Here is a 25,818-nt window from a genome sequence, read left to right as displayed (position 1 = left end):
TCCAGAGCTTGTTCTGCCGTAAATCTTTTACTGCTTGCCATTTTGATAAAACAATTCTGTAATAATGCTGTATCTCTCTCGAATTTATCTCTTTGTGCTCGCTAACACTCCGATAACTTTCTGCTTTCTCCACGTGATGCGGATTCTCCGATCGCTCGAATTTAGCTCTTTGTGCTCGCTAATACTCCGATCGCTCTCTGTAACACTCCGATCGCGTTCTGCTTTATCCACCCTGATGCTGATTCTCTGAACGCTTATTGATTACATGTCTTTTACTATAGTCCAGCCAGCTTTTACAAGGCTACAGCAGAGCTACAGAGTCCTCTGAATGGCTAGAAGACATAACCTTCCTCTGATTGGGTTAGAAAAAGACTCCTCCCAGCGGCAATTTTTCCATTGGCTGTTGCGTGTTGAATCTGCCTAACACAATCGTTTTCATTGGCCTGTTTACGCAGTGGTATTGCGCAATAAGGGAAGTGTTTAATATACAAACTGGACACCGCTGTTTTCAGCGGAATCTGAGGAAGACGGCAAAAAAACCTGCATCTCTCTAGCATTAATAGTTTTTGCGATAACTACACATTTGTAAAAGTATGCCATTTTGGGCGGTACCGCCCAATCCGTCCCCAGAGGGTTAAAAAAATAGACCGCCATTAAATTTTTCCTTTCGTGCACCCCCTGGTAGCAGCTCGCACCACACTTTAGGAATCTCTGGTATAGATTTTAAAATATTGCTTATTACTTATAAAGCCCTGAATGGTTTAGCACCTCAGTATCTGAATGAGCTCCTTTTACATTATACTCCTCTACGTCCGCTACGTTCTCAAAACTCAGACAATTTGATAATACCTAGAATATCAAAATCAACTGCGGGCAGCAGATCCTTTTCCTATTTGGCGCCTAAACTCTGGAATAACCTACCTAACATTGTTCGGGAGGCAGACACACTCTTGCAGTTTAAATCTAGATTAAAGACCCATCTCTTTAACCTGGCTTACACATAACATACTAATATGCTTTTAATATCCAAATCCTTTAAAGGATCTTTAGGCTGCATTAATTAGTTAAACTGGAACCAGGAACACTTCCCATAACACCGTACTTTCTACATCATTAGAAGAATGGCATCTACGCTAATATTTGTCTGTTTCTCTCTTGTTCCGAGGTCACTGTGGCCACCAGATCCAGTCTGTGTCCAGATTAGAGGGTCACTGCAGTCACCCGGATCCAGTACGTATCCAGACCAGATGGTGGATCAGCACCTAGAAAGGACCTCTACTGCCCTGAAAGACAGCGGAGACCAGGACAACTAGAGCCCCAGATACAGATGCCCTGTAAAGACCTTGTCTCAGAGGACCACCAGGACAAGACCACAGGAAACAGATGATTCTTCTGCACAATCTGACTTTGCTGCAGCCTGGAAATGAACTACTGGTTTCGTCTGGTCAGAGGAGAACTGGCCCCCCAACTGAGCCTGGTTTCTCCCAAGGTTTTTTTCTCCATTCTGTCACCGATGGAGTTTCGGTTCCTTGCCGCTGTCGCCTCTGGCTTGCTTATTTGGGGTCACTTCATCTACAGCGATATCATTGACTTGATTGCAAATAAAAACAGACACTATTTCAACTGAACAGAGATGACATCACTGAATTCAATGATGAACTGCCTTTAACCATCATGTTTTCCTAATGAATGTTGTTCAGTTGCTTTGACGCAATGTATTTTGTTTAAAGCGCTATATAAATAAAGGTGACTTGACTTGACTTTGAAATACTTTGAACTCTGTCTTTCTTGATACCCAAAATGAAAATAAACATGAAACCAATCATGCAGGCATATTACCCATATTACACACAATTTAAAATGAATTGACAACAGCTTATAATTTTTTTTGCAAAGGTTCACTCATATTAAATGCTCTCCCAATTGTGCAACACTACTATGTGCAATATCACTTTTATTTCTTTGATACCACCCATCTTAGTCCATCCCTATATCTTATTCCATCTATAGCTCACCTGCACATACAATGTTTGGTCTTTTTTGTGTTTTATTTATTTATACGTGTTTATATTTTTATTAGCTTATTTTTTATTTTTCATTATCTATGTGTTGTTGTCTCTTGTTTACTGGAAGCTTTTGTCACCAGAACAAATTCCATGTATGTGCAAACATACTTGGCAATAAAGCTCTTTCTGATTTCTGATATTGTTTTTAACAAATTTAGGTAGCCTATGATAATATTTGATATATAATATATGATAAAAAAACCATCACTGATTATATTTTAAATAAGATATATGTCCTTTAATATGATTAAATGCATTACCAGAAAATAACTGTGTACTGAGCACATACTAGAGGAAGATAATTGGATAAACATGGCTTTGATGACATAAAACAAACATTTTAAATATAAAAACACCAAAAATTCTACAAATACTAATAAAAAATAGGAAAAAAAATATAAACTTGTGATGATGAAATCTTTATAATTACAGAAAATGCTCAGGAATGAAGCATGGCAGACAGCTTCAAAATGGCATACTTGATCGACACATCTCTTTATCTTCTCTTCTCTTCAGCCTCCACTTGTTGTCTCCTCCGTTTACATGGCATAGCATCCATATGAGACAAGAATGGCATCTTGTTTGACTTTGTCGTTGGTGGAATAGAGCTGTTGTTTGATGTCAAATAAATCAGATTCCTTCAAAGTAACAGCACCGCACCAAGAAGTGTTATGAGTGCGTGCTACACTTGCAACCAAGCCATTTCCACTGTATCGATTTACTTTTGCCTTGTAATGGGAAGAGTTTTGAGGTAAATGACGTTTTCTTCTTCCATTTGATGTCGGCAGGACAGGCTCATCCATTTCATTGTACTCCCATCTTAAAAATGTAACAAATCTAAATCTGAATCTAAAACAAAAACAGTCTCCTCAGCACGCTGCTATATTGAAACCGCCTGTATTGTTTCGTGCCTTCTGATTGGTCCTCAGGACGTAGCGGCTTTTGCTTCCAAAGGAAAGTGGCGTCTAGAGGCTTTTGCCAACAAACTGATATTTCTGAATGGGCTGAGGCTGAGATTTAGAGGATTTGAAGCAAACATATTTGTTGAACATGTATTATGCACAGATAGCTTTCACTCAATGTCATTATCTCATTTTTGACGGAGGTGGCGTTTAGAGGCTTTTGCATCTGAACTCTTCATATATACATATATGTAAATAAATGTATATATAATATAGAGTAGTCAAATTTGAAATAATATAACATAATAATAATAATAACATAATGTATTTTTATCTTACCAATTATGTAAATGTACAATTCACTTATTTCTCGAAAATGTTTGTATTACATTGATTTTTAATGAAATATTTACCTCGTGAGTTGTGGTTTATCTTCATTTATTTATCTTAATAAGTATCCATTTCTGTTTCATCATTATTTTCACAACATATTTTATTATTTTACAGTTAACTAATACATGACTAGTTTTAATATCAGTTTTATCTGATAATTAATGCAAAAGAATAACAATATACATGCGCAGCTCATAGTCAGATAATGATTAATGCTGCAGATCTTTCACAAAACAAATAAACATTGATAAAAACACACATGAAAGCAAACAGCGATCTTTTAATTAATCTACCATAATTACATTACGTTAAATTGTACAGTCACAGTTACAAATTATGTTATCAAAAAGTTAATAAGTTAAACATGCTTTATCAGAAATATTTGTGCATATCTTTTAAGTCAGAAACCTTGATCTTACATAACAGTCAGAACAAAATTATCTCTTCGAAAATAAAGTATTGCATATTTGAGTGGTTTGTGTTTGAAAGAAGAAATCCCTGTGGACCTGACCTGACGCTGATCCGCATAATCAACAGAAGAATAAAGCAATCTCCGCGTTGTATCTTGATGAATTTCCACACAGAGGTACGCAAAAATGTAGGGAGGATGTTTCCCCATGTGTTTGATATACCACTATCCACTGTTAAATTTAAATGTCATTAATTATATACATCTAGCCAAGTTTCCTATGTAAGTTTCCCTTATAGTAAATGCGAATGTTGCAAGACCGGAAGTAAGTCTGCATACACTCACGTCACTGAAGCTCACCGGCGCCATCTTGTGCACCGAGCCCATTTCTTTGTGCTTCTTCAACAGAGCTTGGGCAGCACATCTGAAGCAGCACATCTGCCTTGTGTCTTGTTGCTGTTATTTTTTCATAGTCAATTGTCTTCAGCAACCTTGTTAGCAGAGTTCGGCTGTTCCTCACCCAGTGTTAATGTTAATATTACTGTATATATTATGTGTATTGAAAAATCGAGCATCGCGTTAGCTCAGTCAGGCCACATTAGTCACGCTTGCATCAGCTGACAGTTGTTCCTGACGTGTACTAATCCAGTCTTGACACCTATCACATATATTACCATTCTTCAGTGTTTCTTCCATCGCATCGCTGCTTGCAATTAACTCCCTCCTCCAACCCCAACTCCACCAACTGAACCTGTAATCCGATCTAACTTTCTTAATTGGAAGCAGTCTCTATCAGATTTTGTTTACAACTCATGTAATTGTGAATTTTAATTATGCTTATTAATGGTTCTGTTCTGTACCCCAGGGGGGTTTGTCTTGCTGCTCTCCCCGCTGTCCAAGCATGGTTACATGGACAGGCATGTGGAGTGTTGCCCAGAACATAACCATACCGCCAACACTAACTGTATGCAATTATAATTGTCATTAAATATACTTGACGGAAGTGGTCCTGATTGAATTGTATTTTGATGCTTTGGAAACGTTCTTATAACGTTTATGCCAATAAAACCCCTTGAATTAAATTAATTTTAGTGTGCATTTAATTTTAAAGGCAAAAACTGCTCCATTAAGGTATAATACATTTAGAGTATGTGCTGTATATATTTTTTATGTGCTTCTATGGTCATAATTACTAAAATCCCCCACCAAACACCTTTCTTTATGCCATTGAGGACTTTGGTCTGACCTTTGCTGCTACAAATGTCCTACCACCTAGCATGTCTTTAGCATCAATAGGTATGGAGGGTCTGTTTCGCCTGTTTTCTGGTCTCTTCTCTACAAGTGTCATTGATTGTATGTGTGTTATTCATATATTAGTCCAACATATCTGCTTAAGGACATTTTGAAAAAGATGTGACTTGTTTGTGGTAACTCTGGCACTTGAAAATTATAATAATAAAAAAAAAAGTTTGAGAGAAAGTTATCACACCAATAGCAAAAAAATATATAATATTTTAGACTAACAAAAGTTTTGAAAGTATTTTCTCATAGAACATAAAAAAATATAATTTGAAATGTTTTTAATTATTTCCGAAAAAAAAATGTCTCTCAAAATACTTTGAAAAAAACTCTCAAATACATATTTTTTTGCTTTCACTGTGAAAATATTTTCTCTAAAAAACAAATAAAGTGTTTCTCTCAAAATGCTTTTCTTTTCTCTCTATGCAATTTCTTGCTCTCGTGTCAGGATTTTGTTTTTACAGTGAGATTTGTGTCATGAATTGTGTCGTTCCTATTGGCCAGTTGGTTGAGAATCGTCTTGTCTTGGGAGTCGAACTGAATCATTACACCATTGTTCGGTTCACCTGCAATAGACGCCGCCTCTGCCTTATGGCTAGTTTAGTTGAGCACAGACACTTCAATGTTTGGGTAAGATGATGACACAGCTGGCTGAGCAAGTTCAGTATCACTGAAGATTAAACATAAAAAATAGCACTCATATTCATGAATGAGTGTGTATTATATTATTTGCTTGCTAATCGCTAGTAAAGCTAACCAGCCATCATGCTAGGTAAACTTACAAACTCACCTGGTTTATACTATTTTTAAATCAAATGTCAAATGAATGTTTTGATTTAGATAGTTTCACTGTAAGTTAAGTTTTCACTAGTTTCATAGTTCACTGACAACCGGGGCAATTTCCCCTTCATTATCACGCATTGCCTGCGATAACTAATGCGATATGGCTCAGCTTGTCAGTGAACTTACTGTAGTAAATGTCACTCCATCTGAAAGCAGGTGATGGCGATTTACTACTAATCAAGGAACCAGCTTTACTGACGAGATGCGCATAACAATGTCATCCGATATATCGCCTATTCATCATACAACCTCCTGAACAGTTTTACTCCATGGACTCAGAATAAAATATTTTGTTTTAGGGTCAATATGATCAATATTATCAATATGATCAAATCAAGCCCGACCCTACCCGAGCCCGAGCACGTTGTATCCGAGCCCGGCCCGGCCCGACACGTTCACTGTAATTATGAGCCCGAGCCCGATTTAAACCCGACCATTTTTAATATATGGGCCGTTGTAACCAGGGCGGCGCCAGATTTTTTTTTTTTTTTAGCGCAGGTGCTGCTGTGCTACGGGGGAGCTGTGTATATACAGTAGGTGGCCAGCCTTTCTGGGGCTTACCACCGCGGTACTGTAATTCAGTCGCGTGTTAAAATCATTCGCGAAACTACCGCCAGGTGGCGCAAAGGGACAGATTGCGAAATGAATGTAATTGTAAAATGAGATAGAAGAAGGAAGTAAAACAACAATAACATTATGATATAACATTGTAACATTTAAAAAAAAAGTTTTTTTACAATTTGTTAATTTTTTAAATGTAGGATAGTCTTAGACTACAGTCTACTAAACAAAAATTAAAAGAAGACCTTAACACAAAGGATCATATGCATGCTATTTTTATTAAACAGTAAATAAATATAAGTCCTATATTTTAAATATATATATATATATATATATATATATATATATATATATATATATATATAAGCTAAATGTTTTTAATTTCATTTTCATTTCGATTCATTCTTGGTTTAAAAAAATATTCAGGTTCCATATGCAGAGCGAAATGAGAATGGTCCAGCATTTAGCAATAATTAGTATTAACTCTGTTATTATTCTTGATTTTTCAAACTACCAGCATTTTTGAATTATGCCCTATGTGTGACCAAAAATTAAGTATTATTTGTTTCAGCTGTTTGATCGTGCTGGTGCCTCGCGCACATATTCACTGGAAACAGCAGTCGTTCACCAGACATTCGGCGTGAGCACTTTGACATTGCTATTTATGATTTTTTTTTAATCAATACTGAAGCGCACAGCCTATTTACCTCATGAATAATAGTTAAGCTTCAAATGGGCAACATCACAAATATGGAAACGTTTGATTTCTCCCGATTGAGAAAGTTACCTTATGCTTAGCTTTAAATTATTATTATTATTATTATTATTATTTATTACTAAGCCTATATTATTATATACTGCAATTATATTTATCCACTAGAATTATATATTTTTAATTATTGTTTCTGATAAATCTGTTAAATTTAAAGGATTTGTTGTAAAATATTTTCTAATAGCCAATTTTTTTCCTCTCACAAACTCTGATTTATTTTTTAGCGTGTTTAAAAAAAAAAAAAGAAAGAAAACATTCAGCAAATGAAAATAGGCGATTAATCCGTTAAAATGTGTTACTCTTGGTTAATAGTAATTATAATTATTTTACTTCCGAACAGAGCCTGAGACTAATCTAGGTTATCCATATTTTTTATTTTTTTTATTATTTTTTTTCAAAGGAAAATGACTTTGTTCATTACATTCACTTCACGCGATCTGGCGCAGATCAGCCTCCTGCAAAGCTCAGCTGTGGATGATTTAAAAATGTTTGATATAAGCAGTGGTTCTCAACCCGCGGCCTGTCAAGATAATAATGCAGTCTGCACAACATGCTGAAAAAAAAAAACCTTTATCAGTTTGTAAAATTTTATTGGTTACATCAATTAAAAAAATAATATGCTACTAATGAAATATAAGTTATATCCTAATGTTTTTATGTGATTTATTTTTTCTTCATATATTATTTTCAGACATGAGCACTGGCATAAGCATTTAACAAACACATACAAGCGTGCACTTTGGCAGAATTCAATTCAAATAGTCATCAACAGCCATTAGTTAAATTGCCTTTAAGGTAAAATTGCGCATCAGAATGTACGAATTTCTTTTTAAAGGGAGAAAAAAATAAATTAAAAAAAATGCCAGCGAATGAACATTCATGAATGAACATACAAACTGTCAATAGTCGCAGTATCAGTATTGAAGGAGAAGTGCTGGATTTTCGTTTTTTTTTTTTTTTTTTGCCCTGCAACTCACTTGAAGAAGTTCAGATAAATGGAAACACCATACACTATGTAACTATCCTAAATTGAAGAAATGTGGCAAATATCTCAAGAGAGAATCTCATATTATTAAATTCAAAAGTGCTTTCCATATTTGGATCAAAATAGGCTACATTTGTGAACGCAGATTTTCTGAAATGTTGCGCGTCAGGTCATGCAAGCCTGCATCTTAAAGCCTCTGTCAAACTTTCTGCGTCCGCTATGGACCGCTAGGTATGCGTGACGTAAAAAGCGTCATTGGAGAGTGTGTGCAGAGGCTCTAGCAGACGACCGCATGGACAGGTGCGCCTGGTCAGTAGGCTTCAAAAGCAAAATTGCACATGTGCAGCCAGGCAGAGTGAAGAAGCTCATTGCTACTCGAACCTGTGCAATCCGTCAATAAAAGAATATAAAGACAGTGATGTGCAATAATTCTGGGCAATTGCAGAGCTGGCCATCAGCCTGCACATTCAGAAGTATAAATTGAAGAAGTCTGCGTCCGCGCTGGCCGTGTACGCGTCCGGATTGCTCATGCGGAAAGTATAACACAGGCGTTACAATCGCAACTTCTTTGTGTTACTCCTTTCAAGCTGAATCTCACAAAATTGGTCAGCTCCCGACAGCATCAGGTGTTTTATTTATGGGGAGTAGAATTGTTTGTTTCAATTAATGTAATATATATCATAATAGTTAGGCTATTACAAATCAGGTTTGTTTGTATTGCTGACGTAATATGTAAATTATATGCGTAGACTTGCACTTAGACCATAGTGCGGCTCACTGGAAAAAAGGTTGAGAACCACTGATATAAAGGTTGCTGTCCCATTTTATACAGGAATTGTTCATTTAAAAAAATCGAATTATATTGTTAACACAAGTTCATTTATAACTTTTTTTTTGCTTATAAACTCCTTGAGAATTTAAAGTTAGTTTAATAGTATTTAAATTCAAGTTTAAAAAAAAGGTTTTAATTGCTTAAATTATTTTGATTAATTAATAATATGTTATCATGTTTATTCTTGTAAAAAAATACATGTTTATTCTTTAGGAAAACAAGGGAAAAAATAAGGGAAAATCTGAATATTTGTTTTGCTTTACCTATATATGTAAGCTACAATTATTCAAATAATAATAATAATAATAAAATAATGTCATTAAAAAATACCATTGTCCTGAGTAATTTTGACCATTATAGAATTGTGACATTAAAGATTAGTCATTTAGGTGGTAAAAATACTGTGAATTTAATAATGGCATGGATTTAAGAGCATAACAACTCAAGGTTTATGAAACATTAGCCAATAAAGCATTTTTTTAAACAACGGAACTTAAAGTTGTGAACTAAAATATTATTTCAACCATACAGCATGTGAATAAATAAAATGCATAATTTTCATAACATTTCATTATTCATAAAATGCATAACGTTTCTGGTGTTTGGATATGTAGGCTACTTCAACATAATGAGCTCCAAGTTTAAGAATAGTCCTAGACTTCTCTCTCTCTTTAAAGGGGGGGTGAAATGCTTGTTTTCACTCAATATCCTGTTAATCTTGAGTACCTATAGAGTAGTACTGCATCCTTCATAACTCCAAAAAGTCTTTATTTTTATTATATTTATAAGAGAAAAATAGTCTGTACCGATTTTTCCCGGAAAAACACGAGCGCCTAGAGGCGTGACGTGTGGGCGGAGCTAAAGAATCACGAGCGTGAGTAAGCTTTTGAGTTGAGAGCATGTGGAAGCTGTGACACAGATCCAGAGGCTGAAATTTAACAAGAGCAGCATCAGCAAAGGCGTCTGGAAAATGACTAAGTTCCACTTTGTCGTTTTTTTTATTTTTATATTTTTTTTTAAGGTGTACATGTGGAAAGTGCAGTTTGATGACAACATCGCATGTTGTTTACTTGATGTGCTTACGCGCCGATAGCTAAGTTAACAACACAGAGATATTTTAAGCAGTTTTACTCACCGCATGTGGTTCCAACACACGATCGTGACCCTTGTTCATTGGGACTGCATTATCCTTAAGAAATAAACGATGTGCAAATCCGGCGACCCATATAAGGAATTCCGCTCCATCTAACGTCACACAGAGCCATACTCGAAAAAAACTTTCCGAAACTTGTGACAAACCGGAAGAGTTTTTTTTTGGAACAAAAATACTCCTTCAAACCTAAAACTTAATTTTTGAAACTTTGTCCATGTTTAGCATGGGAATCCAACTCTTTAGCAGTGTAAAAAACTCAGTATGCATGAAATAGCATTTTACCCCCCCTTTAACAGCATTAGCTCAAAGATATACGTCTTCCTTCCGTTAGACTTCTCCTGCCTTGCTAAATGTTGGGCTCATGATCAATAAGTTCGCCTCAATCTGATTCAGTAAAGTCAAACCACAGACAGTGAAGCCTCGGAGACCCGCGCGCTGTGAGGCGGGAACAGAGGACTCCCCTGCTAACACACGACGTAACAGTTACGTAACGTACTGGTAATTTTTGGTAATTCCATGACTTACCAATTGACAACGTAACTACGACGTCGCATGCCCGTAATTTTATTACCATCACATTACCAACTCACAACGTCGTCAGTACGTCCTTCCAACGTGACCAGATAACCAAGAACGTCCTAGATAGGTCCTCTATTGGTAATATATTGGTAACTTCATGACTTACTGGCAACGTAACTACAACGTCGTATGCACGTAATATCATTACCATATATTTTTTTACGTTCTTTATATGCTCTCTGAGTATAGAGCCATTTAAAAAGTGTAATTAAACTTCAGACTCAAGATTAAACGTTCCTTAAAGATAAAATATGTTTCTTTTCACCAAGTCAGAATATGGACATGCTTTTAATATATAGTGACGTGACATACAGGCGCGCGCTTCCGCAACTGACGCACCGCGCGCACAGTATTGACAAGAAAAGAGTTGTGAAACTTTCTATCTCGTAAGGAGTTATGAACGTGAAATAGTGACACAGACTGGCTACACCATCTCATCTGCCGCAGATACAGTATCAGGAGGACAGCGCGTTTGTTTGACGCACTTTTCACTTCAACTGTGTCTGACAGGAGAATTAGCTTTCTGAGGTGAGTTTTACAATTTATAATAAATAAGTTGGTTGATAAAATGTATAAAACAAAGTTAAAACAAAAGTCTAACGTCGCTAAAACTTTTTTTTATTATTTTATTGTTTTTATTAGCCTTCTAGCCGTTGAGAGTTACCATGGCAACCGCGTACACATCAGCTGCTGGAGAGGAGAGGACTCGTCTGACATTTTCTCTGTTTCTCGTCAGTTATACCAAAGAAAAGGCCAACAACTGCGACAGATTTGTTAAGTAACACTTTAATATCATCCACAGTCTACTTTAAGTACTTTTTGTTAATATTTATACCTCTGCGATTATGGTATTTTTCCTGAAATGTCTGCTATCAAGTATTACGCTAGCATAGAAACATAATTAACGTTATAGCATATTAGATTTGAGCCCTTATTAATGAAAGTTTGGCCTTTTAATTACATCTTATGCCTAAAGGATCGGTTTTGATCGTTTTGTAAATGTTTTTGATGGTAATTTGTCAATAGATAAATGAAATAAAGTTAAGCTAATTAATTTAACCTAAAAATCTGCATTGTAGAGTCTATCAGTGACGTCACTCGTGGTCTAAAATGGGCTGAAACTATTTCAAACCACTGTTTTAAGCTTGTTCTGATTTATCATTGTAAACAAATATTGATAAAAAAAATTGTACAGTGATTTCAGGAGTGTCTTAAAAACCCTCTAAAACAGAGGAGAAGTTCCAAGAAAATGTCTAACGGGAGCTGCTGACAGAGATAGAAAACACAGGTGATGCTACAAAGCTTATTAAATAACTTCATATTTATTTTTTACAATATATCATCATGCATCTGTAAAATCTAAACATGTGAATTCTGGTATCTAAAGATTTTTGTATGTTTTCCATATTGCTATTTTTCTTTTCTGCATTTCCCCTATTCTCTAGTTTGTTTATTTCTAATAAGGAGCTGGAGGCCGTGAAGATACAGATCCATGATATCGTGGAGAAGCAGGCTCAGCTGAGCGAGTGGAGAGCTGTGCTGGAAATATTCAGGGGTTGATGCTCATACGTCCAGGGTAAGTATACAGCTAACCCTCCCACCACCTCTACTCTGTGTGGGTCTCTGCAAAGGCCCGGTGTACCCAGGATGCGATCTTCCCAGATGTCCTTCACCCTATTTCATAGTGTAAGACATGATCCAGGCCCTGGGCGACGACCTCTCTCCATCCGCCGCCTCCGGTCTTCAGGATCTCCACCAGAACCCGATTCGCTCCACTTCGCGAGACAGAACAAAACGCTGTGATCATCAGAGACTCCATCGTCCGGCACGTTTGCGCTATGTTAGCTGAAGGTAAAGTCCACACTGACTACTTCCCTGGTGCTCATGTTCTTGATATTTCTGCACAGATTCCCGTGACCCTGAAGAGTGAGGTGGGCATCAGAGCGGACGGAGACGCTGAAGAGGGACTTCAGGAGCCTGATCAAGACAGTGCGCAGCATATCGCCTGCATGATGATCATCGTGTCAGGACCACTTCCCACGTATAGATGAGGACATGAAAGGTTCAGCAGACTTTTTGCTTTAAACGAATGGTTATAGTCATGGTGTAAAGAACAGAAACTGCCTTTTGTTAATAATTGGAATCTTTTCTGGGAGCTAGGCTTTTTAGATCTCCTGTTGGACAACATCTCCAGGACACTTCGCTCCATATGACTAGTCAGCCAATTCTCAAATAACTGTTATGATGAATTTTGTTCTACACGCTCAAATAGAAGTACTACTACAATAAAGATTGTGTTTGTTCCAGTGTTAATTTTGACAGGTATTTTTGATTCAGCATTAGTCTAAACTCCACCAAACTACTGTTATAAGCATGAGCCCTGTCAGACTGGTCGTGGCGGAGGTGTTGCAACAATATATAGTGATATTCTCAATGTTACCCAGAAAACAGGATACAGGTTTAACTCTTTCGAAATACTTCTGCTTAATTTTAGACTGTCAGACATGCAAAAGAAATCTAATGTATCTCTTGCTCTGGCTACTAGGGGTGTGATGAGACACTTATCCCACAAGACGAGACGAGACACGAGACTGGGTTCATGAGAGCGAGACGATATATATATATTTTTTTTTTTAAGAAATCCTCAATGATAAAATAAATATTTCATTTTTCTCTACTCCTTTTTCGTAGTACATACATTTTCACATCAATTTATTAAACATAAAAAAAAAAAAAACATATTTAGGGCCCTAATTTTTTCCCCAGCATATTATTTTTTATTATTATTGTTAACAAATTCTGTATTTTAGCATGTCTAACTATTTGAATGCATAACACAACTTAATTTATTCATTTTATTTTTTCTTAAAGGTAGCCTTACTGACATAGATATAATACCTCAAAGTGTAATTACTGACCACTTCCTTGTATCGTGCATGCTGCATATTACTGATATTAACTATATTTCCAAAATGAGCATTATGAGTTTAAGAGCCTTACATTACATTTATAACAATCATTGTTAATGTTTGAATTGTATTTCAGGGCAGTTTGTGAAAAGAGATAATCAAGAGAAGTCAGTTCCAGATCCACCCTCCACACCAGACCTCTCTCTCACGAGGATTGCTGTCTACTAGCATATTGTGTTCTTCAGCTCTTCAGACTTCGGTAGATGCAGATATTACTCAGGGACATGAACACTAGAATATTGCAAGAATAGAGAAAGTAAGAATTACTTAAGATTTTAAAATTTAATGTTAATTGCTTAAACATATACAGTATTGTTCAAAATAATAGCAGTACAATGTGACTAACCAGAATAATCAAGGTTTTTATTATATTTTTTATTGCTACGTGGCAAACAAGTTACCAGTAGGTTCAGTAGATTGTCAGAAAACAAACAAGACCCAGCATTCATGATATGCACGCTCTTAAGGCTGTGCAATTGGGCAATTAGTTGAAAGGGGTGTGTTCAAAAAAATAGCAGTGTCTACCTTTGACTGTACAAACTCAAAACTATTTTGTACAAACATTTTTTTTTTCTGGGATTTAGCAATCCTGTGAATCACTAAACTAATATTTAGTTGTATGACCACAGTTTTTTAAAACTGCTTGACATCTGTGTGGCATGGAGTCAACCAACTTGTGGCACCTCTCAGCTGTTATTCCACTCCATGATTCTTTAGCAACATTCCACAATTCATTCACATTTCTTGGTTTTGCTTCAGAAACAGCATTTTTGATATCACCCCACAAGTTCTCAATTGGATTAAGGTCTGGAGATTGGGCTGGCCACTCCATAACATTAATTTTTTTTTAACATTAACAGACTTTGCCTGTTTACTAGTATGTTTTGAGTCATTGTCTTGTTGAAACAACCATTTCAAGGGCATGTCCTCTTCAGCATAGGGCAACATGACCTCTTCAAGTATTTTAACATATGCAAACTGATCCATGATCCCTGGTATGCGATAAATAGGCCCAACACCATAGTAGGAGAAACATGCCCATATCATGATGCTTGCACCTCCATGCTTCACTGTCTTCACTGTGTACTGTGGCTTGAATTCAGAGTTTGGGGGTCGTCTCACAAACTGCTTGTGGCCCTTGGACCCAAAAAGAACAATTTTACTCTCATCAGTCCACAAAATGTTCCTCCATTTCTCTTTAGGCCAGTTGATGTGTTCTTTGGCGAATTGTAACCTCTTCTGCACATGCCTTTTTTTTAACAGAGGGACTTTGCGGGGGATTCTTGAAAATAGATTAGCTTTACACAGACGTCTTCTAACTGTCACAGTACTTACAGGTAACTCCAGACTGTCTTTGATCATCCTGGAGGTGATCATTGGCTGAGCCTTTGCCATTCTGGTTATTCTTCTATCCATTTTGATGGTTGTCTTCCGTTTTCTTCCACGTCTCTCTGGTTTTGCTCTCCATTTTAAGGCATTGGAGATCATTTTAGCTGAACAGCCTATCATTTTTTGCACCTCTTTATAGGTTTTCCCCTCTCTAATCAACTTTTTAATCAAAGTACGCTGTTCTTCTGAACAATGTCTTGAACGACCCATTTTCCTCAGCTTTCAAATGCATGTTCAACAAGTGTTGGCTTCATCCTTAAATAGGGGCCACCTGATTCACACCTGTTTCTTCACAAAATTGATGACCTCAGTGATTGAATGCCACACTGCTATTTTTTTGAACACACCCCTTTCAACTAATTCAACTAATTGCCCAATTGCACAGCCTTAAGAGCGTGCATATCATGAATGCTGGGTCTCATTTGTTTTCTGACAATCTACTGAACCTACTGGTAACTTGTTTGCCACGTAGCAATAAAAAAATATACGAAAAACCTTGATTATTCTGGTTAGTCACATTGTACTGCTATTATTTTGAACAATACTGTATATATTTAGATATATTTTTGTGGCAGTGTGAACTGGCCATAATGCTGTATGATAGGTGTGAGATTCATTAAACTTGATTTGCTATAATACATCTGTTCATAAGCTATAGCATATTATTTTCAATGAATTATTTGTAGTGGTTTGGTTAAGGGTGTGATTAGCTGAAGATTATTGTGGGATCTTGTGATTAGTTGATGAATGTGTGCATTGTTAATGATAATATTTAAATGCAATGTACTGAGTGCCTACTAAGACTTGCATGTTGTGCATAATGTTTTGACCCTGGATGCTTACAGAAGGGTATAGATATTTCAATATATGGAAATGTATTTATTATTAATATATCTCAATCTATGTGCTTCTGTATGGGCTGAATGCTTTCATTCATATTTCGCTGTATATCCTGTTTTTATTAATAATCTGGGTGTATTACTGTTCATATTTGCTTGTTAATAAATTAACTGAATTCATTTCGAGTCTGTATTCATCATTCACAGCTGCTGAAACAGCCTTTAAATTAGTTTGGGCATATGAGGACATAAATTAGGTTCAAGTGCTGCATGTCCGCCCATAGAATAATTATTAAAAAAAATGACCAACTGATTACCAGCACACGACCACCGATCCGCGACGTTGCCACGACGTCGCAGTTACTTACTGGCAACGTCACAAAGTTACGTTGTGGCGACGTATACGCACCTTTCACTTTTCCGGTTGCCACGACGTAACTAGTTACGTCGCCACGACGAAACTTTGGTCACCAGATTACGTCGCAGTTACGTAACAGTTACGTAATGTTGTTAGCAGGGTCCGCATGGTCTTAAAGCCTCCCGCAAACATCCACGATCACAAATAACAATGATTTTCGTAAAATAATGATTCATTATTAATTGATGATTTGTTATTATCATTATGGTCTTGTGAAAATAATAATATGGGCTGCGAGAAAATTATGAAGTGTAGTGCAGGCATGTTTCAGCCGAGTAACACACCGTTCCTCAGAGCCAAAACACAGACCGAATTGTGTTCAGCTGGAGGGGGTTGGGTTTTGGATAGTTATTCATGGCTTGTGGGGTCGAGATAAAGGTGTGAATTGCTCTTTCATATGGACAGTGTCTTATGAGGCTTTGACTTGCTGAACCGGTTTATATAGGACTGTTGTTTTGGTTATATTCACAGTGCTGGCTCTCTCCAACGAGAGAAATGCAACATTCACACATTACATTATTCCTTTTCGTTTAAAAACATTTCAAGCTTTCTGTAGATATATTTTTAATGTACCTATGTGAGACACCACAATATTATGTTAATTAAAAAATTATACATTCATTATCATGAAAAATTAAAGTGATGAGATGGCGCCTCCCTGTCATTGATGCACATTAATAATTTTTGCACAAACACTTGAATATGAGCTTCTTATCACGAGTAAAATTCATGTCAACAGCCAACATATTTAGCTTGATCAGAAGGTTGACTGCAAGAGTCGAGCGGGATGTTAAGAGTTTGTCTGTTTCTTTACTGATTATTTTCGGGTTAAAGCATGATTTAAACAGATTCACACTCAATCGCTTTCGCAATAATGCGTTCAAACAAATGTAATCTTACAGTGCTACATTATTAGCATGCTATCTGATTTTGAAATCTTGAAGAAGTTAATCGATCTGTTTAGATAAAATAACTGACAAAGATGTTATTTTCATCACAAACAAAATTTTCACAGCAGAAAGCAGCAATTAAAGATGTAGCTAATGCTAAAAAGTTTACACATAGCTTAAGCCATTTTGAAACTCTCCTGTTATTTTATTTTTATTTTTATTATTATTTTATATGTTTTTATGAACAACATTTCAAACATACTGAAATACTTTATTCACTGGGTGAAGGCGGAGCGTGTTTCTGGTATCAGTTCGCGCGGAGGGGAAGTTGTTGCTCACAGACTCTGCTGCGAGTGAGAGAGATGTTTGACCTGACGAAACGAACATCCGCCAAAAATCAACCTGCAGTAATGCTCGTTCATCGACTTGCCAAGCTTTACTTTTGTAGGTCGCATGGCAGTAAATAATTCGATAATATGACCATGCAGTCAATACAGATATTTAATAAAAACATTAAAACAAGCAGGGCTATAAAATAAATCAATAAAAAACGCAAATCAGCTTATTTACAAATAAGTTCTATAAGAAAAAAAAAAAATCTAAACCAGCGGCATAACGAGATGGAAATATAAACTAGAAAAAATATTAACAGGTCCTCCATCCATGACACTGACTCACTGCTGAGCTGCCAGTTTTAATCTGAACAGCTCTTAAAGCTGAGTGGATGCTTAAATGCACGATGGGCTAGTATTAAATTAATCATCTTGTTGCAGTTATAAATTTGACGGCTAAATGAATGATAAAGAACTATATTAAAACTTGTTTTGTAAAATTTCTTCGTAATTTGAATATTGATTTAAAAATCGGTTTAAATCATAAATCAGATTTTTTTTTTAGGCCATATGATATCACCCTACTTTAAAAGCAAGTAAAGAAGGTTCTCTTTAAAGTTACTTTAGTTCTCAATTACTAAAGCTTTTTTTTACATCGTGTGAATGTTGTTGATTATAATGAGAGAACTTGCGTTTAATTGTGAGGACGTTTTATTAATTCTTTAGAGTTTCAAAGATTTAATCATGCCGGTTTAATTTTATTCGTTTCTTGTTTTAGGCAAATTAGGCCTAAATAATGGGAACGAAATTATACACTGCTTCACATTTAAACATGCAACAATTTCTTAATCAGTTTACAGACAAATGTCTTTTTCCCAATAGGTTATGTCAAAATAAAGGACAGGTAACGAATAACAAAAATGCATGTTGTTTTATTAAAGGAAAAAATATATTTATATTTAAAATATAAATTAAAATATATGCATAATATATTCAAATATTGACATTTTGCATATTAATCCATGTAGCCTACCCCCCTAAAATAGGCTGCCACTTTTAATGCTCGGATGCAAAGTAAACCACAATTTCTTTTGAATAATATAACGCATAATTAATATAATATAAATAATACTGCACACCTTTTAAATGTGTCCAATCTAAAATATGGTTTAATACCATGTAGCTTAGAAAATATAAGCATAGATTCTTTCTCTTTCTCGTTCTAAGAAATGCACATAACTTCATAAATACCAAACTTTCTTCTGTGAGTATTAAATATTAAATATATTAAATATTTAAACTATAGAAAATCGGAGGTTTTCTCAGTCGGAAAAGGGTGGATTGCCCACTTCAGGTTGGTGGAGAGTTCCTGCCTCAAGTGGAGGAGTTCAGGTATCTTGGGGTCTTGTTCACGAGTGAGGGAAGGATGGAACGTGAGATTGACAGACGGATCGGTGCAGCTTCTGCAGTAATGCGGTCGCTGTACCGGTCTGTCATGGTGAAGATTGAGCTGAGCTGTAAGACAAAGCTCTCGATTTACCGGTCAATCTACGTTCCTACTCTTACCTATGGTCATGAGCTGTGGGTCATGACCGAAAGGACAAGATCCCGGATACAGGCGGCCGAAATGAGCTTTCTCCGTCGGGTGGCTGGGCGCTCCCTTAGAGATAGGGTGAGAAGCTCGGTCACTCGGGAGGAGCTCAGAGTAGAGCCGTTGCTCATCCACATCGAGAGGAGCCAGCTGAGGTGGCTCGGGCATCTATTTCGGATGCCTCCTGGACGCCTTCCCAGGGAGGTGTTCCAGGCACGTCTCACCGGGAGGAGGCCCCGGGGAAGACCTAGGAAACGCTGGAGGGACTATGTCTCCCGGCTGGCCTGGGAACGCCTCGGGGTCCTCCAGGAAGAGCTGGAAGAAGTGGTTAGGGAGAGGAAAGTCTGGGCGTCTCTGCTTAGACTGTTGCCCCCGCGACCCGGCCCCAGATAAGCGGAAGATGATGGATGGATGGATGTTTTTCTTTCATTTTTTGTAACTGAAGCAGTCAAATGTAACACATCAGTGAGGCAAAACTGAAGTCTATTTGCGAAAATGTGCTTTGATGTGCTTGTTTGATAACTTGTGATTAAAGGGCCACTCAGCGGACACAGGCTGCAAATGCACTTTACACCGCCGCCACAGCGGTATGTGTGGCGGTAAAAGCGGCGTTTTGGATGTCTACTTAGTGTATATATATATATATATATATATGCGTGCCGCATTTAATGCACGAGACAAAGCCAACACATATGTTGTCACTCCCCACGACTAGTTTAAAATGTTTCCATACCTCCGATTTTCCTCCAAACTTGCATAAAGTTAATTCTCCTTTTTTTTTTTTTCTTTGCTTCTTCAAGCTCCATGTTGCATTCAATTTACTGAATAGTAGGCTACAGCGCGCACAGCAGGTGTGATGCGTCACGCATGCAAGACTGCGAGTGGACGAGACGCTGCGCATGACACGTGACGTGCTTTATAAAGAGCCCGACCCGACCCGGGCCGAGGACGGTGGCAGGAAATATCTGCCCGGCCCGCGGGTTGGGTCGGGTCGGATCAGGTCGAGCCCGAGCTCGGGCTTGGGCAGAGAATCTAAGCTCTACAATATGATACATGTCCTCTTTGAACCTATAACTGAACTATAACCTAAAATGATAGCATCTGTATCTCTCACTATAGGTAGGCTATAGAGCACTATATGCTCTAAAATCTTTGCCTTAGGCTATGCAATTTAAATGGAGGAAATACAGATAAGTTGACATGAAGGCTATGCATATGTGAAATATATGCTATAAATATAGCAGCATAAATTTAACCTCTTAATGTTGCTCTCAGAGTGCACCAGAATGCATTTGACTTAAACATGTACACATTTCCGGCCGGGGGTGCATACCCCAGGACCCTCTTTGCGTTCCCCTTAACTGAGGTCCAACCATCATTGTCTCTGAAAGCTCTGAGGGAAACACTGCTTACATAGATATATTATAATTATAACCAACGTTAATGGAAAACACTTTAGAGTTCAAAAGATCTTTACATGACTTCAATTCATGGTTTTATTTTTCATTTAGTTCCATCATTTCGAATACCCACACAGCTGTTTTATTTGTCTGATTGGCTCTACTTCATAGACTTCAAAGACAATGCAATAAATTCACCAGTACAATGTTCTTACTAGTTGGTTGTCATGATATTTCCCTCTATTCGCTTGTTAAGTCTGACGTCACGTAGCAGCGCTTCCGTGTCCAAACACTCTATCAGTTACCACGTGAAAACAATAAAAGGTGCTAATATAAACTCACAATGTGATAGAATACTAGCGAAAAAGTTATAATCTTAACCTTTAACTCCATACCGAAGTCCCAGATAGCCAGACAATGAAAATACAAATAGATTGTAACGGGGCGTGTTTTAGAACTACAAATCCCATTAGCCTTAGTTCTATAAAAGGAAGTAAGGAGATTTGTTCGTTCACTTCCGCCTTTGTTCCGTTGAAGATTTATGAAGGAAAGTCACGGCAAATCTAAGGTATGGCATTATACATGTTAGATTAGTATGTTTTGCACACGTAGATGTTAAATAATGCGCTGGCTCTCTGTGTGTTGTACGTCTTCCTGGTCATTGAAATTGAAGTCGCAGCTTGTCTGTGTTGCATGGTGGCAATCGACTAAATGTGTAAGGATCGTTTGTGCAGTCATACATCAAATATTGGAACGTTGTTGAGTGCTGAACATATGATGCATCATTTAGGAGTATTTTGGCTGGATGGTTGCCCGAGTGTCATAAACCAAAATAACGGATGGTAGAGGGATGCACGATTACCGTTTATTTTTAGGGTGAATTATTAAGATTGTTTGTGTTCTTTTTTTTGGTTGGATGTTGGACCGGAGTGGGCTAAGGGAGAACTGAGGTCACACTAAAGACAAAAAAAGGGATGAAGTAGAACATTGTTATTTTACAGTGTTGCCTTATTTGTCCTATTTGCATAACCCACTGTTAATGCTATTGTTTGTTGTGTTTCTTTGTTGTAGATTTCTTTTGACCTGACGGTGGCTGCGGGGTTGCCTTCACTGGTGGATAGTAGTGGTGTGGTGGTTTGGTCACTTTATTTTTTCTTCCCTTTAGGCTTGCAGTGTGATTGCCGTGAGCTTGATTGCAGTGGGAGCACGGTTGCCATTTCTGTTTTTTTCACAATCTAGGTAACCTGTGGCCATCTGTAGGTCTTGTTTCTTTATTTTTGATTGTTTTTGTTTACATTTTTTTCTTTGTGGGTAATTGCATTGAAGGTCTGCTATATCTGTTTAACATGTTAATGTTTGTTTTCTTTGTAACTATATTTTCTTTTGAATAAAATGTTTGTTTATTGAAACTTCACTACTGCCTTCTGCCTGCTCATTTCCCTCGTTTGGGTCATGTCACAAAATATATATATATATATATATATATATATATATATATATATATATATATATATATATATATATATATATATATATATATATATATATATAAAAAAAATATTTGTGTTTGGGACGCTGTGAGCACGTAGACTGTAGTGTACACCGTAAGTTTGGAAGCGTTTAGCTTAAATGATTAATATGAATAAACAGTGCTCATAAACGGCTGCTGAGGTCATATTCTCAAGTGAAGCGAGTTGAGGCTTGGACCCGGAAACCGCGCTTCTTACATCACTTAACAACCGAATAAGTGAGAACATTTGGCCCACAAACAATTACAATCAAATATTTATAAATACACACACAGGGAGGAAGGGAGAGATAGAGACAGAGAGAGAGGAAGTTTACCCTCTCGTATCCATGCGCCTCGGTGACGTCATCTGATTGGACCACTGCTAAGTTTAAGAGCCCTGTCCCACTGACCCCCTCTTGCTTGATTCACAGACTACTCTGCAGCAGCAACAACCACATCTTTTCTGAGGTGAGTCAGCTTGACTTTACTACAAACAGTGATTAAAAGTTCAAACTTTCAAATACAAAATAAATTCTTCCTATATATATATATATATATATATATATATATATATATATATATATATATATATATATATATATATATATATATATTTAAAGTGATAAGGGCCTATATGACAGTGGCAGGATAGGCAGAGACTGTAATAGACCCTATTCTGACAGGATTTGGTCAGAGAAGAGTTTCTGACTGGAAAAATAATTTTCTGATTTTTTTTTTTTTACGGATTTCAAATAACGAGTGATTTTTAAAAGATTATGAAGACATGACATTTATAAAACCCATTCTGAAAGGATTTGAAGAATTAAATATGAAGGATAATTTAATCTTAAATATTTACTTCACAAGAAATACCATAATTCCTCAAATAAAAGCCGGGTCCTTTATTTTTGCCTAAACTGCATATAGGGCCTTAATAATATTACCTTTCAAAGGATCCTAATGTAAAGGATATTTTCAAAAGAGTTCCTCGTGTGATACAGACTTTGTATGAAGAAATATTAATCATAGCAGTGGGCATTTACACTGAAGTCTTTAAGGAGACACATCCCTTTAATTGGAGTATTTAAATCAGAAGATAATTTAAACATCAGAATCAGAATCAGAATGAGCTTTATTGCCAGGTATGTTTACACATACGAGGAATTTGTTTTCGTGACAGAAGCTCCGCAGTACAACAGAATGACAGCGACAGAACATAAAACACATAATAAAAGAATAAAAAATACAAATATGTAGACAGTGAATGACAATATACAAATGACAATTGTAGGCAGGTATATTACAAAGTGAAGTTATGTATGTACATGTATATTATGTGCAAAATTTAAGTGTATACTAAGTATGTGTGTTAGATAAATAAAGTATGTGTGTATATAAATATAAAGTGTAGTGTGTTCGCCATTATTGTCAGCTGTTCATAAGATGGATTGCCTGAGGGAAGAAACTGGTCCTGTGTCTGGTCGTTCTAGTGCTCAGTGCTCTGTAGCGTCGACCAGATGGCAACAGTTCAAAGAGGGGGTGTGCTGGATGTGAGGGGTCCAGAGTGATTTTGACAGCCCTTTTTCTCACTCTGGATAAGTACAGTTCTTGAATAGATGGGAGAGTTGAACCGATGATTCGCTCAGCAGTCCGGACTACTCTCTGTAGTCTTCTAAGGTCAGATTTAGAAGCTGAGCTGAACCAGACAGTTACTGAAGTGCAGAGGATGGATTCAATGATCGTGGAGTAGAACTGTTTCAGCAGCTCCTGTGGCAGGTTAAACTTCCTCAGCTGGCGGAGAAAGTACAACCTCTGCTGGGCCTTTTTTACGATGGAGTCAATGTGATTGTCCCACTTCAGGTCCTGAGAGATGGTGGTGCCCAGGAACCTGAATGACTCCACTGCAGTCACAGTGCTGTTCATGATGGTGAGTGGGGGGAGAGCAGGGGGGTTTCTCCTGAAGTCCACGATCATCTCCACTGTTTTGAGCGTGTTAAGCTCCAGGTTGTTGAGACTGCACCAGACAGCCAGCTCTTTTACCTCCTGTCTGTAAGCAGACTCGTCACCGTCCTGAATGAGGCCGATGAGTGTGGTGTCATCTGCAAACTTCAGGAGCTTGACAGAGGGGTCCTTAGATGTGCAATCATTAGTGTACAGGGAGAAGAGCAGTGGGGAGAGAACGCAGCCCTGGGGAGCTCCGGTGCTGATTGTACAGGTGCTGGATGTGTATTTTCCCTGCCTCACTAGCTGCTGCCTGTCTGTCAGGAAGCTGTTGATCCACTGACAGACGGAGGTGGACACGGAGAGCTGATTTAATTTGGGCAGGAGGAGGTTTGGGATGATCGTGTTGAAGGCCGAGCTGAAACATGCAGTTCATGATCCCTCTAAACGTTTTATCCACATACTTAGTGTTTTACTGAGTTTGAATTACTTTAAGTGATTTATTTTTCATTTGCTACACCATAGGAGAGACCCCAGAATTCGAAGAAGGGGACAGCTATGTGGTAAAAAACCACACCATATCTAGCAAATATGGAAAGCAAACTATATTTGTAAAATCAGCAACCAGCAAATGTAAAACCTCCCCACTGAGTCTCACTGAAGATCAGGAGAGAAGGGCCAGAGATCCTTGTTCCCCTCTGGTCTCAGAGGACAAAGTGAACCCTTCTGAAGAAGAGTATGTCAGTCTCCTGGGAGAGATTGATGGAGGAAGTAAGTACATTTAACAGAGGCCTCTCATTCTACATTCTCATGATCAAATGCAAATTTAATAAACCTTAAAAAAAATGAATGTTTGTTGAATGTTTACAAAATTGCTCTTAAGGAATAGTTTACCCCAAATTTTCATAATTGATCAAATTCTTTGTTCTGCTGATCACAAAAGTTGTTATATGTAAGAATGTTTGTAATCAAGCAGTTTTAGGTCACCACTGACTTTCATAGTACGAAAAAAAGTGCTAAATAGTGTAATATCAATCAAACTGCAGTGTATATATATATATATATATATATATATATGGTGCTCCAGAACTGTCAGGTTACAAACAATCTTACAATCAGATTTAGAAGAGCAAAGAAACTCATACAGGTTTGGAACAACTTGAGGCTGAATACATGATGACAATATTCATTTTGGGTTGAACTATCCTTTGCGGGATATGATACATCTGCAGAATATAGCATGAAAGATATGTGGGCAACCTTCATGCTTTTTTGGTTGGGGCATGTTCGAGTTCTGTACTGTACTGTAACAGAAGGACAGTTATGTTTCCTCTGGTATTTTTTGGAGGGGGCATGTTCGAGTACTGTACTGTACTGTAACAGAAGGACAGTAATATTACCTCTGGTATTTTTTGGTGGGGGCATGTTCGAGTACTGTACTGTACTGTAACAGAAGGACAGTAATATTACCTCTGGTATGTGATTGTAGTTGCAGGAGGTGAGGATGGCACAGGTGCAGTTTGGTAAAGTGCCCGTCCTGGACTTTAAGATAAACTGCAAATCAAGAGCAGTGGAGGTTTCTCTGTGGAGAGACGAGGCTCTTATCCAGGTGTTGAATGGAGACACAGTGGAGCTGACCCACCTCCGCCCAAACACCACAAACAGTTACACCACTGTTAAGGTACACTATGTAATGCAGAATATTATTTCTTTAAATCAGTCTCTCTCAAACTCCAGCCCCTCCC

The 25,818-nt window shown here is 37.2% G+C and overlaps 1 long non-coding RNA gene across 2 annotated transcripts; it reads left to right on the top strand.

The window, feature by feature from the left end:
- Positions 1 to 11,408: 11,408 nt before the first annotated feature.
- LOC127969891 (uncharacterized) lies at positions 11,409 to 14,031 on the top strand. Of its 2 annotated transcripts, XR_008156392.1 has the most exons (6): positions 11,409 to 11,567; positions 11,990 to 12,082; positions 12,240 to 12,370; positions 12,480 to 12,856; positions 12,955 to 13,010; positions 13,840 to 14,031. It is a non-coding gene; the product is annotated as an uncharacterized LOC127969891 (long non-coding RNA). The 2 variants fall into 2 exon arrangements; XR_008156391.1 differs by lacking the exons at positions 11,409 to 11,567; positions 11,990 to 12,082; positions 12,240 to 12,370 and having other exon boundaries at positions 12,397 to 12,856; positions 13,840 to 14,028.
- The last annotated feature ends 11,787 nt before the right edge of the window (positions 14,032 to 25,818 follow it).

The sequence above is a fragment of the Carassius gibelio genome, chromosome A4, assembly GCF_023724105.1.
Source record: "Carassius gibelio isolate Cgi1373 ecotype wild population from Czech Republic chromosome A4, carGib1.2-hapl.c, whole genome shotgun sequence".
Lineage (NCBI taxonomy): Eukaryota > Metazoa > Chordata > Actinopteri > Cypriniformes > Cyprinidae > Carassius > Carassius gibelio.
The sequence above is the reverse complement of the archived record's forward strand: the minus strand, read 5'-3'. Positions and strand labels throughout refer to the sequence as shown.